At 35.8% G+C, this 21,983-nt stretch overlaps 1 protein-coding gene across 1 annotated transcript in view; it reads right to left on the reverse strand.

Annotated features, from left to right (window-relative positions):
• LOC121731245 (cardioacceleratory peptide receptor-like) overlaps nt 1–21,983 on the reverse strand; it is a 143,806-nt gene that overhangs the window by 85,519 nt on the left and 36,304 nt on the right. Inside the window, exon 2 of the mRNA XM_042120601.1 lies at nt 263–286. The gene's annotated coding sequence lies outside the window, so the exon portion shown is untranslated. The remainder of the gene's footprint in view (nt 1–262; nt 287–21,983) is intronic.

The following is a 21,983-nucleotide window of genomic DNA, read 5'->3' on the forward strand; positions in this document are numbered from 1 at the left end:
TCTAATTTTGCCAACAGAGGAAAGTGATTTTGTATAAAGATTGGTTCAAGCATACACTTTAATTTGCCCATAGCTTCTCTTGTGTTGTGTTTCTCATCTCAAAATCTTGAAAAACGTGATGTTTTGTTGGTGTATTCTTCGGTAAAAAATGACAAAAGATATAACCGCGATCGACGCTCGCTTACGCTCCAAGTGACTCAAGGTCTGTCGCCAAATTATCCTTCACAGGTATGAAAATATGAATCAGGTATGAATGACTTACCTGGTACGGCGCGCTCCGTTGTACCTGAAACGAAAATGTTCTGTGAATATCTCGTGAATCAAGGTCTTTATTCAATAACAACTTTCGGGGTTCGATGCAGGGGCGTAGCTAGGTTTATCTTCTAGCGGAGGACTGTATTTAATGTTGTACTTGTGTGTAATGTAAGTATTTAATTATTTAAGTATTTAATAAGTTTATTGTGAGAACGCCCTAATCAAGTTTATTATCTGTTAAGACGTACAAACTTACAAGAACCAACTTACAAAAAGAACTGAAATCCCACCAAAAACATTTCATGTAAAATGTTGCCAAGGCGGCCACAAAGGGTTTGCACTGTGAAAAAGATATTAGATCTCATGCAGAGCCGGTACACGGCGTAATAAAACAGCCAAGACATACATATTTACTGATATGTAAAATTTGTTGAAGGTGGGGTCGGTAGATTTAGGCCGTATAGATTCAGAAGCTTGGTACTACATGAGATCTGATATTATCTTTTCACATGGCAAACCTTATGCGCGGTCGTCTTGGCAACATTTAACATGAAATGTTTTTAGTGTGTTTAATTTCTGGAACCTAGCTTACGTTATGTACCAATTTCTTACGGCCATTCCCAATATTTGATCTATCTCTGGTTTTGCCCTACTAAAGATAGGAATAGCTCACATTAGACATAATATTTTATGTCAATTGTGAGCTATTCCTATCTCTAGTAGGGCAAAACCAGAGATAGATCAAATATTGGGAACGGCCGTTAGTGTCTAAACACACTATGCCGAATTTCCGCGCCGGAAGTTCGGCTTGATTCCGCCTGCAATGTATTTTAAATTACCGATGACATACCATGCCGAAATTCCGTTGCGTTATATTGTATGCGTTTGCATTTCTGACGTAATCATACGGAATTTCCGCCGCGGCAGTGTGTTTAGACCATAAAGTTAACATACCTAGCGGAATAGAGAAACAAAGGCCTGAGCAAGAGAGATGTCACTATCATATCAGTAACACTGCGTGGTAAAAAGAGACGTGTGATACATGACAGCAGCACTCTTTTTTTGACGTCCAGTCGACAAGTGCCGCACGTTGACAATTTAATATCATAGAATTCATGTTCAATCATGCTTGTGTAAGTGTTTATGTACACATATTTTTCACACAGATGAAAACCAATTTTGGTTTCGTTTGACAGCTCGAGATTGTTGCTCTATTCCGCTAGGTATATTAACTTTGTGGTTTAGACACTTAAAATAAAAGATTCTGATTCTGGAAAATTGGGATTGGTCAAGACTATTTTGGAGTGGGCCGGGGCCAAGCTGTACTCGCCTAGTAGTTACGCCTTAGATGGAATCTATCCATATGATAGTAGTTTCATTATGATATTAGTTTATCAATTAAAACAAACCTTGTAACTTGCAAGGTTTGTGCAAATTATAAGGGAAGGATGAGTGATTGCTTTAATGTTGTAAACTATAGGTCTACCAGAATCTGATGGCAAAAAGTGAGAAAATAAATTGACTCTAGCAATACCAGGGTAGGTAGTTTTTTTTTTATGAAATAAGGGGGCAAACGAGCAAACGGGTCACCTGATGGAAAGCAACTTCCGTCGCCCATGGACATTCGCAGCATCACAAGAGCTGCAGGTGCGTTGCCGGCCTTTTAAGAGGGAATAGGGGAGGGTAAGGAAGGGAAGGGAAGGGAATAGGGAAAGGAATAGGGTAGGGGATTGGGCCTCCGGTAAACTCACTCACTCGGCGAAACACAGCGCAAGCGCTGTTTCACGCCGGTTTTCTGTGAGAACGTGGTATTTCTCCGGTCGAGCCGGCCCATTTCTGCCGAAGCATGGCTCTCCCACGTATGAATTTTTGAGGTAATTGGAATAAAATATTTTGATCCTTTTTTTCCTTATAGCGGCTGATTCTGTGTGTGAAACGTGCAAATATAAAAATTTATCCAATGATCAAGGATATTTTTTTAAAATCTGCCATCAAAATTTGCCATCAGATCCTGGTAGACCTATACCCACTTCATCCACTCATGCCTTTAATTACTTCTGAAATGAATAATAAGTTTTCACGATTTTGGAGATAGAATATTAAAGAAATCTCATAATACTCGCTCTTCCCTATAAATAAATCAACAATAATAAATTACAATACAAAACTTTCACGTTAGAGATTTCATCACGAGCTTATTCAACGCCAAGTCTATTTCTATTTTTACAAAACTGAAGTGATTCTATAAACAAGGGATTTCTTTTGATTGTGTTTTTAGGTTAGGAAATATTTTTTTAGTCGTAACAGTATTCTGAAAATATTGTAAACAGTGATTGCTATATAATTTAAAAGCTTAGCTCTTTACAGCATACTGTAGTATGCTGTAAAGAGTGTACATGTTGCCAGTGCCGGTTTTAGCACGGGCGAGATTTCTTCGGCGACCAGGGTGCTGGTAGTGCTAAAAGGGGGTGCCTGCTGCGCCCATTTTGGTTTACCTCCGACGCCCCTTTTTATGCGGTGCCCTGGGCGGTCGCCCAACCCCCTTCTAACGTCGCTACATGACGTAGTCCCAATTTTCAACAAGTAACTTTCGGGAATCGTAACTATTGTCTCACAGTGGGCTTAGCAGCAGCAGCTTAGCAATTTACAGCTACGGATTCGTAATTAGTCGTTTTTTTTCAAATAATGTAGGCACTATCATATTTTTAATACATTTACAATGATATAACGAATAAACGTAGCTATAATCTTTTCTGCTAAGGGTCAATTCAGATCGCAACATGATGAGGCGAGACGAACTACTACTAAGGTTCACTCGGCATTAACTGTGTATAGAAAATGACAAGTTTTTGGCAGGGAGTCAATGACCGCTACCGCCCAGTTACGCCGAGTAAACCTTAGCAAAATACCACTACTACGCTACGTCAAAATACCCATTCGTCATTTGACGTTTCGTCTAGTCGTGACGCGAGGCCGCTTTTTATTTTTATTCAACATGGCAGTGACCCAGATAGTAATCAGGTGTTCTCAAATCCATTAACACGACAACTTCGCGACAAATTGTTATCAAAATTAAATTGTCATTAGAACATAAATTTTTCCACTGTGCTATTAGCTGCTATTAGTTATTTAGTTTACACGCTATATAAAATTCGATATTCATTAGTTAGTCTTTCAGATCTATGTCTTGTTTTCTAATAGCGCACAAAATTAGATGTCCAATTTGTGTGTATATTACGAGTATGACAATTACCCACTATAGACTGCTAAAAGCTGCTAAATTATTTTTCTATTTCTCATAATATTTTAATAGTGTTAGTGGTATGTGTATACCAATATTACTCAGTAAAATTGGCACTTACTAGTTTATTATTAACAAATCACGCGATTAGCTTTTATTATCATGCAAATTGTATAATATTATAACTTAATAGTTAGATTAAGGTTATAACTTAATAGTTAGAATTTTAAGGGGAAATATATTTTTTTCTTTTTAGAGTATTTAAATAAAAGCTTTTTTTCAAAAAGTTTTTTGCTTATAATTTATTTTTTGTTTTTTAGTTAAATGTCTGACTAAATCTCTTAAGTCTGCTTGATTGAAAGTTTGCTTTTGTTTGTAGAATTTGTTAAAATCTGATTAACTTAATTTAAGTCTTCAAGAAATCGTACTTAATTTTACGACTAAAAAACCGGCCAAGTGCGAGATGCACTCGCCCATGAAGGGTTCCGCAGCAGCAATAAGGTTTATTTTTATGAAATTAAGAGATTTTTGATTTATTTTCATATTTCAGTTGATTTAATGAAAGTTAAATTAAGGTTTACCATTTATGACGTATAAAAAAACTACTGGCTAGATCTCGTTCGAACCAATTATCGTTGGTAGTTTTTATAGTAATGTACATCATATATATTTTTTAGACTAATCACGCCCCTACTTTAGAAGTTAGAGGGGGGGGGGGGCGCACACATTTTTCCACTTTGGAAGAGTGTCTCTCGCAAACTATTCAAGTTATAAAAAAATGATATGAGAAACCTTAATATGATTTCAAAAAAAATTCCATAGTTAATGGAATCAGGCGTTACTTTGCGGAAATCCATAGCTTAAATTTAGTTTGTTATTATTTTTAGCAATTTCGCGGAATATTGCTAAAAATACTTAATAACAAACTAAATTTCAATAATTTTTCCAATTTTGTATCAAAATCTTAAAGCGGTTTACAGACTACATCTACTTACCAAGTTTCAATAGTATAGCTCTTATAGTTTCGGAGAAAAGTAGCTGTGACATACGGACGGACAGACAGACATGACGAATCTATAAGGGTTCCGTTTTTTGCCATTTGGCTACGGAATCCTAAAAATGGTTTTCACTTGACATAACAAGACACGACACGACATGACACGACATGGCACGGCACGGCACGGCACGACACGACACGACACGACGCGACGCGACGCGACGCCACGCCACGCGACGCGACGCGACGCGACACGACACGACACGACACGACACGACACGACACGACACGACACGACACGACACGACACGACACGACACGACACGACACGACACGACACGACACGACACGACACGACACGACACGACACGACACGACACGACACGACACGACACGACACGACACGACACGACACGACACGACACGACACGACACGACACGACACGACACGACACGACACGACACGACACGACACGACACGACACGACACGACACGACACGACACGACATGACACGACATGACACGACACGACACGACACGACATGACACGACATGACACGACATGACACGACATGACACGACATTAAATTCCACGAGTTACTCTCAATGAGCCCTTTCATTTGATACCCATATTGCAGAAGTGCATTAAAAATAACTATATTCCCCTAACTTGAATGAGACGCCATATTGGATGTAGAATGACATTACGTTCGTTTCCGAGTTACTCTCAATGAGCCCTTTTATTTGATACCCATATTGCAGAAGTGCATTAAAAATAACTATACCTCTATCTTAGATCAGCCGCCATATTGGATGTATGTAGGGAATGTTATTATTCGACAAATTTACTATTCGAATAATTCGAATATTTTACAAAAGTTTTCGAATAATTCGAATATTATTCGAATAATTCAAAAATTTTGAAAAATGCTGAAAACTCCTTCGAAAAGTAACAAGAAGCTTCCTACAACCATGTACAACCTATTTTGTTAATACTATGAAGTGAGCAATTCTTATTTTTACTTTTATCAACATAAATCTGTGTAAAAAACTTACATAGTTAGTTTTTATTGTTAAACACTTTAAAAATGTATATTTTAAGGTTACAGCTGGGCAATAAAAGAAAGGCTGTAAAGTGTAAATCGTTTTCGATCGTAGCGCTTTTTACTTTTCTCATGTGATTATGTTTAGCCTTAACTCTTAACTCTTAAGCAGTTGAGATTTAATAATAATATTATATTCGACGTTATGATATCTATTCCTTAACACTAAGCCAGCTCACCCGTCTCTTTTTATATTTTCGATCTACGTTCACCTAGTTGGCTTCATTTGTGTCAACGTGGTTCGAAATTATAAAAAAGGGCCGCTAGAAAACAAACACCACAACCAAGAAAAAAATTGCAACGAAGCCCTGGGGGAGGGTGAAACAATCCTAAAGCTGGTGACTTTAGTAACTTGAAGTTTGGTAACACTAATAACATGATAATATTAGAGTGATTCTTCAAAAATGATTCTCCGCGTCACTTTCGTGGGATTTTTTTATTTTCGAGTTATCTTTAAATAAATGCAAATACCTTTAAGGTGCTCTAAAGGTAATAAATACGATCTTAAAGGCATGTTAATCGGTCCATAAACTACTGAGATAATCAAATTTGAAATTTCGGTCCCCACGAAAGTTGCGACAAACTCCACGAAAGTTACGATTGAATTTTCTAGGAACAAAATATGGATTGAAATCTTTTTCTGAGTATCGTATCGCATTGCATTCGGATTGAGGATGTAATATCAGTTGGTCATGTAAAATACTGATATTCAGGTAAATCCACTAGATTAGAAGCAGATTCGATATTTGGGGAAAATATCAGAAGGTAGATTGATGTATAAAGCCACATATGTTTTGTTTTTCAAAAAAAGCTTTTAGAGTGAAAAATTCGTTCTGGGTACCAAAACCATAGCTGGAAATACTATACTATAGCCAATTCACATAGGTAAATGGTGTACAAAACAGCCTACGTAGCTTTCGTAGGTCACTAGGTAACTTTCATTGGTGAAAATCCACGAAAATTGTGCCATGATTAAAGTAATAGGTAAATAAACAAACAAAGTACTAGGAAATAATCTCGATCATATACTTTATTCCTTAATTTGATATGAGTGTCATAATTATAAATTATTATTATTCAAAACATGCTCGCAAAAGTTACGTGACTACAGCGACCACATAATTTTTAAGGAATATCTTATCTTATATTCTCTTTGTTTTGAAGCAACGAGGGTTTGAGTCCCCTGTACTGATGCTGGAAAGACACTGAACGTTGGTGCAGCTAAAACGTGTAACCACAAATCGTCGCGTTTGGAACGTCGGAACGGCGTCGCGCTCGTGAAACTAGCAAAATCGTGTGACACAGACGTTATGCCTATTAACTTTTTTTAACTTAAGGTATAACATTATTTTATTTTAGGAATTAGGTAGCCCAGTTAATCTACATTATTTTGATGTATCATACTCTATGCTAATGAATAGAATACAAAAGTTATTAAAGCTTTCCGTAAGCGCGAACAGAGTGTGACACGCGGAGAACACCGATTTTGCCCCCGATTCCGACATTGAATTAACCATTAAACAAAAACTATAAATAATTATAGATGTTTTTTATTGAAATCAGATACTTAAATAAATGAGGAATAACGTGTGTTTGGTCCTAAGGCTTGTTTATTAGGGTAGTAGTAAAGAGCGTGTGACCACATTTTGAGGGGCCTCGGAGAATCACTCATTAAGGAGCCATCGACATTTTTTGATACTGTACTAACTGTTTCAATTATCAGTCGAGGACTGCTGCATTAAAGCTATTGAATAGCAAATTTTTATCAACTTGTCGAATCATAGATCACATATCGTGAGCTTTAAGCCAGAAGTTTTTATTTAACTACATATTTTAAAACTCTCAACATTGCAATGCACTTACATCTATTACCTTCTTATAAAACGAGTTTGTTTTATATACACCCTTATGGCGTAATACTGAATGATATTATGACTGAAAGGAGTTTATATCAATCTTCATTTGCATGTCTTTAGGTAAAATAACGTCTAAAACATGGTCAACGGCGATGATGAATGGTCGTATACTCATTTGTTAGACTAAAAACAGATTTGTATATATCATTAAAGATGTAGAATATTCGTAATATTATTTTTCTAAAATAAACTTAACTATGTTCTTATTCCATATAAATTTTATGTTTAATAGCATTTTCAACAAAAATAAAAAATATTTTTAGTATTCGAATTATTCGAAAAATAATTTGGCGAATATTCGAATAATAAAATCGTCGAATATTCGAATAAAATGAATATTCGAATATTCGAATAACATACCCTAGATGTATGTCAGCTCGATGGGTAAAATATATCTACTTCAAAATTGAGTTCCAAAATTTCACCCGAACATACATACTTACATACATACAGAGCAAGTTAAATAAAAGCTTTTAAAAATAATATGTTATTCGGTTTATCTACATAAAGTGAACAGCCATTTTATCTCGAGGGTAAGGACTCCCAGCCCGACATTACTCTGTTACGAGGCCCGAGCGACTTTGATCAGTTGAATTCACCGCTCGTTGAAACTTTGTACACTTTAGGAGAGGCGTTATATAATCATTATTGATAGCGTATCAGTGAACCAAGTTTGGAAACAATTTGGTAATTTGTCTTCGTGATTCAAGATAAATTCAAATTTTCATGGCTTTTAACGTAATATTATAAAACAAAATGTACCTAAAATAATTTTATACTCTATGTTATGTAGCTCTAAGCTATAAAAAAACTACAGACAGGCTTAATGTGAACCACAGTATGAGGCTAAAAGTCATCGCATTTTTATCCAATGGTAAATGTTAAGAGGGAACCCGGGTACAGTTTAGAATTTAAGAGCACATATGACCCTAACTCGACTACATACTTTAACCTAGATCTCAAAATCTGTAAGGTCTAGAAAACTGATTTTTTGACACAAGTAACTTCAGTTCATAAATATGAAATGCTCAAGACGAAACGCTTACTCAAAAAATGCTCACTGGTTTCTTTTTTACAAAAAACCTTGTTTTAGACACATTTTTGCTTGGATCTTCGAAGTTTGATGTGTTTTCTTTAATATTTTTAATATCTAAAAAGGTATTGATAAAACCTAAATTTGCTCAAAACACTTTTTTCATCATTATAGTTCGTCTTTTATTCAAGTAAAACTAACTCGGCGATGATTCCGCGCCGTCCTTTTTCACCTGGCATATGAAAGACGGGCGTGAGTGTAAAGAGAGAAGGACGATGTTTGATTTTTAGAGTCAGGAGAGCTCTTAAACGAAGAAACTATTGCCATCACGCTTTACCCTGAGCTGCACCGTCACGTGTATTGTGATAGAGACAGATACAGTAAATCAAGGTTTTCCTCTGATTCCTCCTTTAAAATATAGCCTATCTAATTATTATTTATATAAATATCTTCAGTAGGAGTTAGTTTATGTTTCTACGTTTTTATTTTATCTTAAATATCTTTCAAATTTGTTTTATGGTCGGTGGATTGGTGGGGTACGGGGCATTCATTTTTTGAGATTTTTGAAGGGTCATATTTTTTTTATTTCTTAGTTTTAGAAAAAATCAAATGTAGAGGCAATATAGCTTTAACAGATCCCAATATTATACAAAAAAATCATTCGTTTAGTCGCATTGTCCAGGGAGTAAATTGGGGAATACATTTGTATGAAAAAACAGTGTTAGCGTTCTGTCCTTTAGTTTTGGCTAGAAGTCAGGCTGTGGTTCACAAAATCTCTACCTTTTTAATGAGTCTGAGACGTAAATAGAATCCCAAGTACTGATTTTATTAAGTACTTGATTCCATAAATGAATAAAAGTAACATTCACCAATATCATGGCTGGTGCTGGTGGATCATATTTGTAACTCCGTTCCAAATTAAATCACATGGTTATAAAACCTTTTACTCGAAGAATTATGGTTTCGGGCTTTGTTGGATAGAATAATCGTACTGTCAAATCGTAATAATTCATGCATACCTACTAATATCCATATCCTAGATGCGAAAATGTGTCTGTCTGTCTGTTACCTCTTCACGCCCAAACCACTAAACCGATTTGGCCTATTGAAACTTTATTTTCCGGGAAAGGACATATTATATCCTGGGAAAATGAACGGTTCCCGGGCGATAACCGAATTTTGGCGCAACGGAGTTGCGGGCGTCATGTGCGAAAATGTGTTTGTGTGACCTACGAACTCTTAAACCGCTGAAACAGATTTGTATGTGTGGTACTTTGTGACACGGGCAAGTATAAAAAATAGTTTCTTACTGTAAGCGACATGCATTAATTTGAAACAAAGTTAGGGCAACATCTAGTATGAAATAATTATTTTTATCACAGGAAGGCATTCGAGGACTTAATAATAATTATTAAATTCTTAAATATCCTGAAGAGTTAGTAAAAACGCGCCTACATTTGCCCTGTGCCCAAATCTTGCGAAGGTCAAATTTAATAGAGGTCCCTATAACTCCGCTCGATAAATCGCTACGATCATCAGAGGGGATCAAAAAATTGTCTTTTTATCGCCCACTTTATGGCGATTCTAATAAACTGTAACATTCATAGGACATTCTTAAACATTTTGCTAATGTATGCAAAATCGTTTGCGACTACCGCTCACTTGACACGATAGTCTTAAGAAAGATAATTGCTATGTAACAATAATTATACTTATGGAATGGAGATACACAACATAAATATTATTTACTAAATGACGCCTGCAACTTCGCTGCGTCGAAATTCTTTTATCGCTCGGGATCAGTACATTTTCCGAGATAAAACTACTATTTTACCTTTCTCTGGACTCAACGACTCTGCATACAAAATTTAATCCAAATCGGTTCAGCGGTTTAAGCGTGATTCATTCATTCAAGTGTGTATCTCGCGAAAACCGTACATTTTTTCGAGATAAAAACTATCATATTTTCTTTCTCAAGTCATATCTCTGCATAGCAATTTTCATCCTTTTTATGTACCTACTCGGTGAAATGTATAATTTTCAAATTCTTTATTAATTGCGCCTGAACATGACATGACACGATACGACACCATACGACACGACACGACACGACACGATACGACACGACACGTCACGTCAAATTACGACACGACACGTTACGACACGTCACGTCAAGTCACGACACGCCACGTCAGTTTTACAATTGCATAATAAATAATGAAAAAGCTCTGTCGCTTCTAACATCATCCTGTTCGACAGAGACAAAACATTCGGATATTAAGCCATTATTCATTAGGCGGACTGCGTCGGGCAGCGTATTACAATTTTACAACCAACTCTTTTGTATTGTGTACTTTTTAATGGGTAAAAAATATTAAACTCGGGACATGATTAAAAATTCCTAACATGGAGGTAGAGTTTACCGCCGAGGCGGCGCAAAAGGGGAGGTAATATTCTCCTTTTTCTACTACGTGGCAGACTCTACATTCATAGTATCAGAAAATAGCTTTCACAAAAACTATAATCAGGAATACCTGATTTCAATTATGGAAACCATCCATGCTATTCACAGTATGAAAACGGGTACCATATTCAATAAAATTCCGTTGAGATTCCAGCCAGCATGAAACCAATTATTTATTCAAACAGTTAAGTGCGAATGCAGCTTACAACCACTAGAGCAAGCGAAAGAAATTGCACCGAGATTTTAGAAGAATAATAGAATCTATGGAATCGACGATATTTTATATTAAACGCGTTTGAGCCAGTTTAGTATTTCTGAGGTCTTATCACATGGGATTTATACATTCAATCTTAAAGTTGTTTTACACCACGTCAGCCTGATCCCATAGTAAGTACTCGAAGGACTTGTGGGTCTTATATCATATATTTCTGGGTATCAGAAAACGGAAATATATTTAAAACTTTTATACTCTGGCGGTACCGCCTCAATACTATACATAATGTATTATTTAATATTTTTAATTGACCCAGGAACATAGAAAACTTTTGTTCCGTCAGCGGGATTCGAATCCGCGTACCCCGGCTTGAGCCGCCACACGCTTTACTATTGAGCCACAGCGGTCAGAGTTAAAAGGATACACCAGGAGCGAGAGAAAATCGAAATAGGCGTTAGTAACATAGAATATCATTGGAAATAGGTATTTTGAAAATGAATTGCTGTCTCACCAATCTCAAGTCTCCCACCGCAGAGCGCGATAGAGACAACAAGACAAAAGTTCTAATAAAATAAAAGAAAATCATCGATTCGTTGTCCTCTGATTCCTTCTCCAAAACTTAACCGATTTAAGTACTTTTTTCATTAACAATGAAAGCAAGGCTTGAGCTGTGTTCCTATGTTTTACTTTTTTGGTATATTCCAGCCAGTTTTGTTTTATGGGTGTTTGAACACAGAGAAAAATCTGGCCATTTTTTTGGTTTTTTGAACGTTCATATCTTTTTTAATAATTAAATTATGAAAAAAAAAGAAAACATAGGGACATTGTATTAGTGGCCATAGATATTCAGGAAAAAAATTATAACTCTACCGGTATTATCCAGCGGACAACGTTTGTATGGAAAAACGGCGGTGTGGATCCCTCTTAATCTACGAGTTAATATTATTTTGACGTAAGCCAATCAAACGCGCTACTAAGGCCGGCCGCAAATTGTCCGAAATTTCTAATCAGAAACATCTGAACTGCCATCCGATCGAGTACTCTGGTGTTTCGTCCCAACCAAGGTTTTTGGGCCCAGTGGCCCCAATCACCAGATATGAATTTTTAACATCTTTTTACATCTTTTTCCTAAGTAATTATTTTTTAAGACTTTTGGGCTTATGTCCGTAGGGGCTACCAAAAAAGTTGTAGATTTGAATAAAAACAAAATAATTGCTTTGTATGAAAGCATTTATTACACACTGAATGAATATAATATGATATTTAAAGAAAAATAATACAATGGACGTGTATATTATATTAAAATCTCTTATGACATAAATAATAACAAAAATACCTATTTTCTAAATAATCTAATTATATTATTATTGTATAGTTATTTCAGTTTAAAATTTATTTCTTTAATTGGTAAATTATAGGTATATAATTTTTTTTGTAAGAGAACGACTAATTATTTTAATTAATTAATTTTATATATTTAAGTAAGTTTAATTCAATTACGCGCCATTGTTGTGGCAGAATGTTAAAACTATAAGTATTTAATAAAACCTTTATATCAACAACATTCTGGCAATAAATACATTTGAATTTGAAAATGAAAAATTTTTTGTATCACGTAGGTGCTATGGCGACTTTATGCCGATAGGCGCGAGCGGCTATAGCCCGGCTGAATTTTATTTATGATTTGAATACAAAAAAAAACTTCCCAAGTCTATCGTGTATTGGAAACAACCGAACACAAGTTTGCCATTATAAATAAATGTAATTATTTTTTTTATGAAGTAGGCATATTGTATTAAGTATAACCAAATTTTTTTCCCGTGGTGCTTCCCCCTTTGTTCGGACATCAATGTCATTACAATTTGGCTGTCTCCCGCTTTGCTTGGGGAGGGAAATTGGTATCTCCTACTCCTCCTACATTTCTTCTGATTAATTTCGTTGCGGGTCCCAAGACAGATTTAGCTTGTCCCTCGGGCATCCCTGAGATCATATCAAAGGGTTTTCGTGGTTGGTTACCACTGTTGATCCTGGCGATACAGGAGTTGCAGTGGTGGGAATGTGTGGTGGGCCTTTTGCCCGTTAAAAAAAAAAAGTCTATCGTACAACTAAGAAAGAATCATTTTACTGTGGGAAAACAACCATTAAAATTTCACGCAGTATCTATTAGAACAGGTATTTTTTAAAAACTTGATTTGACGCAGTATGTTTAGGTATTAATAATAATAATAATAATAATAATAATATAAGTTTTAAGGTGTTAGATATATTTTATTAGTGTTAGATATGTTTCGGATCAGAAGTTTCGGACAATGTGCGGCTGGGCTTAATCGGCATAGTCTCTTCTAACAATTATTATATCTGACTTAAATAAATATGAAATAAGGTATTATTTATGTAATTAATTATTATTATTTTGAATATTAAATATTTCCTGTTAATGAGGTGTTGCAATAATTAGTAAAATGAAAACTCGTATATCCAATACGTGACCTATAATATTATGTTAGATATTTTTTAAATTTACAAAACAATATTATGGTTATAACTGATTATTTTTGTGCCAACCCTACTTCAAAATTTCTTGCCAGAAAACAATTAATCATAAAAGTGGAACCAATCTCCAGATAATAAAATGTTAAAAATTCATATCTGGTCATTGGGCCCACTGGGCCTAAAAACCTTGGGACGAAACACCAGAGTACTCATCCGATCGACGCTGACACATAATATCAGATGCCTGCCGGAACGCACTCTGCTCATATATTTTGTGTCTGACGTCCGGTCCGGATGAGTTGTCAGATGCCGTCTATCGGATGGCAGTTCAAATGTTTCTGACGGATCGCGCTCTCTCTTACATTTTGTACTGAGCCGAGTGAGCTCGAACTCGCCGGAAGAAAATTTCGGATAGTATGCGGTGTCGTGGCGGTCCGGCCGACGTTCAAATGTTTCGTATCAGAAATTTCGGACAATGTGCTGGCGGGCTAAATAGATAAACTTCAGTCAAAGAACTTTACAAACCGGATATAGGTGCATTGATTTAACCGTATTATGTTTTGTGGTAAGCAAAGTTTTATTTTCAATCTCTTTATTGAAATTTATATAACACTTGATGACCAAATGATGACAGTAGTGTCAAAATGCATTTATCGAGCAGAAACCATACATTTTTCCGGGACAAAAGTATCATATTATGTCCTTTCCCGGGACTCAAAGTTTCTTAATGCCAAGCAAAATTTGTTCAGCAGTTTTAGCGTGAAGAGGCAGACAGACACACTTTCGCATTTATTATATTATTAGTATGGAAGTATGGATCAGGGCATGTTGTAATGAAGGTTGTATGGTGCTATGTAGGCGTCAGATCTATCGTGTCAAAAGTCGTATCAGACAGATATAAGACAGCTATATCGTGATATGTAGAAGCTATTTCGTGACATATGACAGCTGTTTGACACGACAATTGACACGATAGACCTACCGGCTACATAGCGCCATACAACTATTATTACAAGCCTACATTTAATCAAAAAGTTTAAAAAAAAAATCTTATATCTAATGATAAAACAAAATTATAAAAAGCAGGCAGTCTTTATGATTTCATCATTATTTTAACACCTTTACATCATCAATATAAGTTAACAAGGCTGAGGGCTACGCTTACACTGTAGTTTCCTGTTGCATGCCGCACGCATACTACGACCTTCTTCCTTCAGCCTTACAGCGATTACTCATGCTAAAACCAATACCATTTTTAGGGTTCCGTACCCAAAGGGTAAAAACGGGACCCTATTACTAAGACTTCATTGTCTGGCCGTCTGTCCGTATGTTCACTCTGTCCGTCTGTCGGGCTCCAGGCTGTATCTCAAGAACGGTTATTACCAATAAACAACTTTTTCTATGAGAACAATGCTGGGAACTCAAAAAATCCGTCGTCATACCCATACAAATTGCCGATCCGGGCATCCGTATGGGTGTGAAGACGACATTTTTTTTTTAGTTTTGTTCTCATAGAAAAAGTTGTTCTTTTTGACGGACTCATTTGATGGTTTTAAGGATAACGGTGTTCACCCTAACAACCTTTATTATATTATTTATACCGATACCTCCTAAAGTAACCGCTACCGAAGCTCCGTTCTTACTTTTATACCCGGAGCCATATACATGCATACCAGGCAAACTATCAGCTTTTATAAAATTACGAAAATCTGTCTATCGATGGCCTCTTGGGTTATCGTGTGAAAATTGACTATGCAACGTGTGACATATAATATTATAATATTATTTCCCTTTCATAGAGTTCGCTGTAAAATAACAGCTCTGAAAAGGTTTCTTTTTTATTATTGTATGGGTAACTTCATTGCCAAATCATACCAAAGTGTATATTTATAGATTTAAAGTCAACTTTCGTGTAGGTATTCGTGACTATTCCTAAATTCGTGAAAGAATGTTCTTAACTTTAATATCATGTAGAAAGTTAAGAAAAGCAATAATTATTATAATTAGTGATATTATAACAGGAACCCCATATTTTTGTTTTATTTTACTTACTTCTAATATTTTTGTTATGTTTTATTTAGTTCTTAATTCTAATATAAAATATTAAAATAATATGAAACCCTTATTCCATTGGTCAAGGAATCACGCGTAACGGCTTGACTGATTTTAATGAAACTTACATAGTAACACCGGAAATTAGGGTAGGCAGAAGCTACTTTTTATCGCGGAGAAAACATGATTCCAGTGGGATATAACGAACGTGACCATACGTCCCGCTTTCAGGCAGCCTGTCCCGGTGTCGTCCGCGAGGCCGACATTGTCCCACTTTTGCAAACAGACCAAACGATATTTAAAAAGTATTTTTTTTTTTAATTCGAAATGCCTGGAACTGGAGTCTAGAAGTCACGCACTCCCACACAACAAACGTGGTATGTCTGCCATATTTTGCTCGATTCAATAATGACAAATCAATAGATATGCACTTGAAATATTCACAAAACACTCAAATATTGTATATAAATTATTGAATTAATAAGAAAATGAAAATTAATAACAATTTAGGGTGGGGGGGGGGGGGGGGTTCTCCTTACAAAAAACACGGAACCTTCGTTTGCGAGTCCTACTCACACTTGGCCGACTTTTTTATTTGATGTATTTTGCAGATGTCCCGCTCTGTCAAAAAAAAATAATAATCACGTTAGATATAACGTGTATATGTATGATGCTCTATGTTATGATATTTTTCTAATCGTTGCAAAAAGCTAAAACAAAGATATCAAAGAGGACATTGAGGTTTCTTAATATTATCTTTAATTTTATAGACCTAAGTGAATAAGATGTCTTCTGAAATTGGAACTAATTTTTCACTCTTTCGACGACCTCTGTGGCTCAGTGGTGAGCGCGTTGGTAGCTCAAGCCGGGGGTCGCGGGTTCGAATCCCGCCGACGGAACAAAAAGTTTTCAAAGTTCCTGGGTCATGGATGTGTATTAAATATGTGTATCATATAATAAAAATCTTAAATATATTATGTATAGTATAAAAGTATTAAATATATTTCCGTTGTCTGGTACCTGTAACACAAGTCCTTCAGGTACTTAGCACGGGGCCAGACTGACGAGGTGTGAAGCGTCCATAGATATTATTATTACTCTGAGCTGGGTCCGAATTTGAGTGGGATTCAAATTTATTTTGTCTTCAAGCAATGATAAACGACTTAAATTTGACAAGACAATAATGTCTGGATTTCGGGAATATCGTTACAATGCCAAATTCATCTTTAGACAGACACTTTTAAGTGGACAAACAAATTGATAAACTTCGTCTACAAACATTTTACAAAGATTTATTTTCGAAAAAAAAAGTTACAATGAAGAAGTTTCTAAGCATATGACGCCCGTAACCCGCCAATGCGCCAAAATTCGTATATCGCGCGGGAACTGTTCATTTTTTCGGGATAAAAAGTATCCTTCTTCCTTTCCCGGGCTCAAAGTACCTATCTCCAAAGCTGCATAGGTACTTGCAAAGCAAAGTTGGTTTAGAACTTTGTGCGTGAGCAGACAGATAGACCGACATTTATTTAGCATTTTATATTATTAGTAGATAATATGGATGTCTTTAACCCTCGCAACTATTTCAACGATAAAAATAAATGCCAAAACTCGCACCCAAAATATCTATATCTTAATATATATATTTCTTGTGTGCGTGTGTATGTGACTGAACTCCTCCTAAACGACTGGACCAATTTTGATGAAATTTTTTGTGTGTGTTCGTGGAGATTCGAGAATGGTTTAGATTTACAGTTTGGTCTACTGGAAAATGTTTTTTCAATTAATTTCTTATTTATTAGGAGTTGTTGATTTTGGAATGTTTTACATTAGATCCGGCGGACGGCGCTATCATCGCATTCAATATTATTCTATTTCAATTTTAGTTTGTCCTGACAGATGGTGCTACGATTAATTTGAAAAAAATTTTGTTATTCAATTCATGTGCTGATTAAAATATTAAATAAATAACACATAGGCTACAATTTTAACCGACTTTCAAAATGGGGGAGGTGTTATGTTCGTTTTCTTATATTCAACGATTACCCCGCCGTTTGTTAACCGATTTTCAAAATTTTTTCTTTTTGGTATATAGGGTATCATCCCAATTTGGTATTATATTCAGAAAAGTGGTGATCTGATGAAGGATCCATAAGTAATCGAGGGAACTCCTCAAAACTTATAGGGAAACATATGGTGACTTCGGTTTCGTGAGAAGTATTCTAAGCATATACTACCAACAAGTAAGATTTTGCACCGAGATATACCTGGTATACCGTGGTTCGGAAGGTGCTGAGAGAATTCCTGATTCTTTATAGATACAAGTTTGGGAGTTTCGGCGTTGTTTTAGAACAGAAAGCATATGCTACTATGCAAATTACATTCTTCATCATCATCATCATCATCATCACTACCATATTATACCATTTCATAGTCTTTTAGATCGAGACTCGAGTTTGTCAAGCGATAATTAAAAAAAATCTATATCTACCTAATATTATAAACCTGAAGAGTATGTTTGCTTGAACGCGTCAATCTCAGAAACTACAGGTCCGATTTAAAAACTTATCTCAGTGTTAGATAGATCATTTATCGAGTAAGACTCATCATTTATCGAGAAGGTTATATTATATTATTACTCTAAGACTAATACGACAGAAGAAACTCAGGAAAATGTGGGAAAAACGGGGGAAATATTTTTATGGGAAAATGTACCTACGGATTCTGTAAAATTTCTAATTTACGCGGGCGAAGCCGCGCGGGACATCTAGTATATGTATAAAACTCAAAGGTGACTGACTGATTGACATAGTGATCTATCAACGCACAGCCCAAACCACTGGATGGATCGGGCTGAAATTTAGCATGCAGGTAGATGTTATGATGTAGGCATCCGCTAAGAAAGGATTTTGATAAATTCCAACCCCAAGGGGTTCAAATAGGGGATGAAAGTTTTTATATAATAATACTTTTTAACGCGAGCGAAGCCGCGGGCAAAAACTCGTTAATACATAAACGCTCTCATAGGACTTTGTAGGTTCAAATCTGTAATATAATATTTCTTATCATTTTTATGCTGGTATAAATTCTTTTTGGGAGTAGTAAAATTTTATCACTAAAATGTATAAGGTTACAAAATATATCATGTTTAAAGTATGTGGAGTCTAAGTGCTGCCACTTGTGGGCGTTGTTGCCATAGTTATAAGGTTGAAATTTAGCGCGAATTAAATATTTTGGTAATGTTAAATTGTTGTAACGAGAGACAGAGAGACACAGCGGTATTTCGCAGTTTGTCTACAATGTGAAGTAGAGTCTAATAATCAGTGTGTAGAACTGTAGACTGTAGACGTTTACTATGGAAAATGAGTCTCTTCTATAAATTTTTAACGCTATATTCAGCGAAACACTATATTCTATAGCGGCGCGGCGCAACGAGTTGCAGCCAACCAATGAAATTTAAGAATACTATTTACATGCTAAGGACCTGTATCACCACTTCCTGAAAAGTGCCGGATAGGCTATCCACAATTTATCTGACAGATAGAGTATGGAGTATACTCTTTCAGATAAGTTGTGGATAACTTATCCGGGACTTATCAGGAAGTGGTGAAACAGTCCCTTAGAATCTTACTTTAACTAGAAAATAACACATTGTATTGGAAGAATAGTGTTAAAAACTACGGAGAAAAGTTAAAACATGTTAAAAAATCTTAAGACAAGCAGTAAAGACTTAGTATTTAACAGCCCTAAGTATGTTAAATACTAAGTCTACCCACATCAAGGGAATATTATAATATTCAAAACTAATAAGCTAGCCGCTGGGCTTTACGTCCCTATCGAGTATATTGGATATACATAATCATAATTATCATTTATTTGCAAAGAATGTTGTTTACAAAGATCTTAGTTATGTTACTCGTATACAGTATCAAACATTCTGCTTTAGAAGCATGCAAAATTTAATACAATAATACCTACTTATTACAGTGATTATAAATTTTCTATATTATTTGCCTGAAAGAAGATAAGCCGCACAATAATTATTAGTAATAATTGATCCAGAGAAAAAAAACTAGTTAAATAATATTAATATGAGTGTCAACCAAAATAGTGTCAAATAATTCAATTTGTTCGCCATGGCCCATGACTTAAGGTTTTCATCAAATCTGCAATATCATCTACCAGCCACGTGGCGTTTAACATGGAATTACACTTTACAGACAGCAGTCTATAATTATAATATTATGCTGTGTTACAAGTTGTGATGTCTTATCCAGCAATACTTCGCTACCCTGACTCCTCAGGTGCACACACATACGGTTAGTACATAATGTTATAGAAACCTTCTTTCTAATTGAGGGTCTTACTAGAGTCTTATTCTAATTTTTACTTTGTGTTTTAGCACCCAATTGTCAAAGTAAGTAGCTGTAGGATATGAGATTAGATGAAGAGTCAAGGGAATTAACTTGTTGCACCATGACTTAAGGTTATCTACAAAAACTACACTTACTATCCTGATCACTACAAAAAAAAAAAAAAAACATTGATGGGTTAATGTAAGTTATCTAAGTACTCATTTTTAATAACCTTTATACCTATTATACTATGTCATTCTTATAATACTAAACATATTGCTAAATACATTCACCCTAAATATTGTACATTCCTGAAAACAGTTGAAGACGTGAGCGAATTAAATGGGTAACTAACAATTTGAAAATCTTTGTATTTTTGCATAAATGAAAGCTTTTAGGACCATAAAAATATTTTTAATTAAAAAAATGTGGATTTTGTGTATAGCCAGATGATGAAGTACAAGTCATACGAGGTTTGTTCTAATTACAAGTGAAAAAATGAAGTGCTCACCGGGAGCATTCGCTTGTAATGTAACGTTACAGAGTCAAGCATTAACATCAGTTAGGGAGGAGAACCGAGCATTACAATGCGCACCTTGTAATGATAATATGTAGTATCTTGATATACAACTTGTATCATCATTGCTACGTGACAGTGAAGTCAACTTGCTATAGAATGCTCAAATTCGAATCTATAATGTTATATTACACGCGAATGCTCGTCGGTCAGTGAGGTAGTATTGTAATGCTGCGTTTCCATGCTTGCCAAGGCTTGACCAGCGTCCACAAGAACAAGCGTGTGAAGAGAGTATCTAGCTTGGCTTTTGTGAGCTTGTGGACGCTTGTATCGGATCCGGTGTAGTGTCGATTTTTGGACACAGATCAAAGGGCGCTTGCAGCAAGCGCTTGCGACGCGTTTACACGTTGGCGCGCGCTTAGGCCGCTTAGTAGCCGCTGTGAAAGGTCAAACCAAACCTAATGGCCGACACAAGTTTGGTGTCCGCCATGCTTGTATGTACGTAATACACTGACGCTTTCACAAGCGTGTAAACGGCTTCCAAATGCCAAGCGAGATTTGTGGACGCTTGTGCCTTGTAGATGCTTACCCAGCCCTGGCAAGCATGGAAACGCAGCGTAATGTAATGCTCAAAGAAGAATCTATAATTTTCTGAGCACGTTTATATTATAAAATGTTAGTTACCCACTTCATCCAGTCATGTCTTCATTCCGAAACAATTATACAGAACAATAACATTTCTCTAATCTGTTTGTTTCAAGCTGGCATCAGTCAGATGCCGCAGACATTCATACTCCGAAATAGGTATTAATAGTCAGGATATTATTTCTATAGTTCGCTTAGGTTCGTTGAATTAATAATACATAATACTAGTTTGAAAATTAGTAGGAAATCTGCTTCAACCGAGTGAAACTTTATTTGTTACGAGCTTTTGCCCGTGGCTTCGCTCGCGTTAAGAAGTATTATTATATACAAACTTTCATCCCCTATTTGAACCCCTTGGGGTTGGAATTTATCAAAATCCTTTCTTAGCGGATGCCTACGTCATAACATCTGCCTGCATACCAAATTTCAGCCCGATCCGTCTAGTGGTTTGGGTTGTGCGTTGATAGATCACTATGTCAATCAGTCAGTCACCTTTGGGTTTTATATATTTATTAGATTATATAGAACACAATTTTTGTAGAGTAACAGTATAAAAAATCAGTTCTGTAAAAAATAACTTGAAAGACTGAGAAGTAATTTAGTATTTTTTTTTACTGCGCTGCGAGCCGTTTCTACTATGCAATCAGTTGCGGCAAGCAGCAAGTTATTCAATAGCTTTTATCGCGGGTTTTAAGAGGAG

The sequence above is a fragment of the Aricia agestis genome, chromosome 10 (genome assembly GCF_905147365.1).
Source record: "Aricia agestis chromosome 10, ilAriAges1.1, whole genome shotgun sequence".
Taxonomy (NCBI): domain Eukaryota; kingdom Metazoa; phylum Arthropoda; class Insecta; order Lepidoptera; family Lycaenidae; genus Aricia; species Aricia agestis.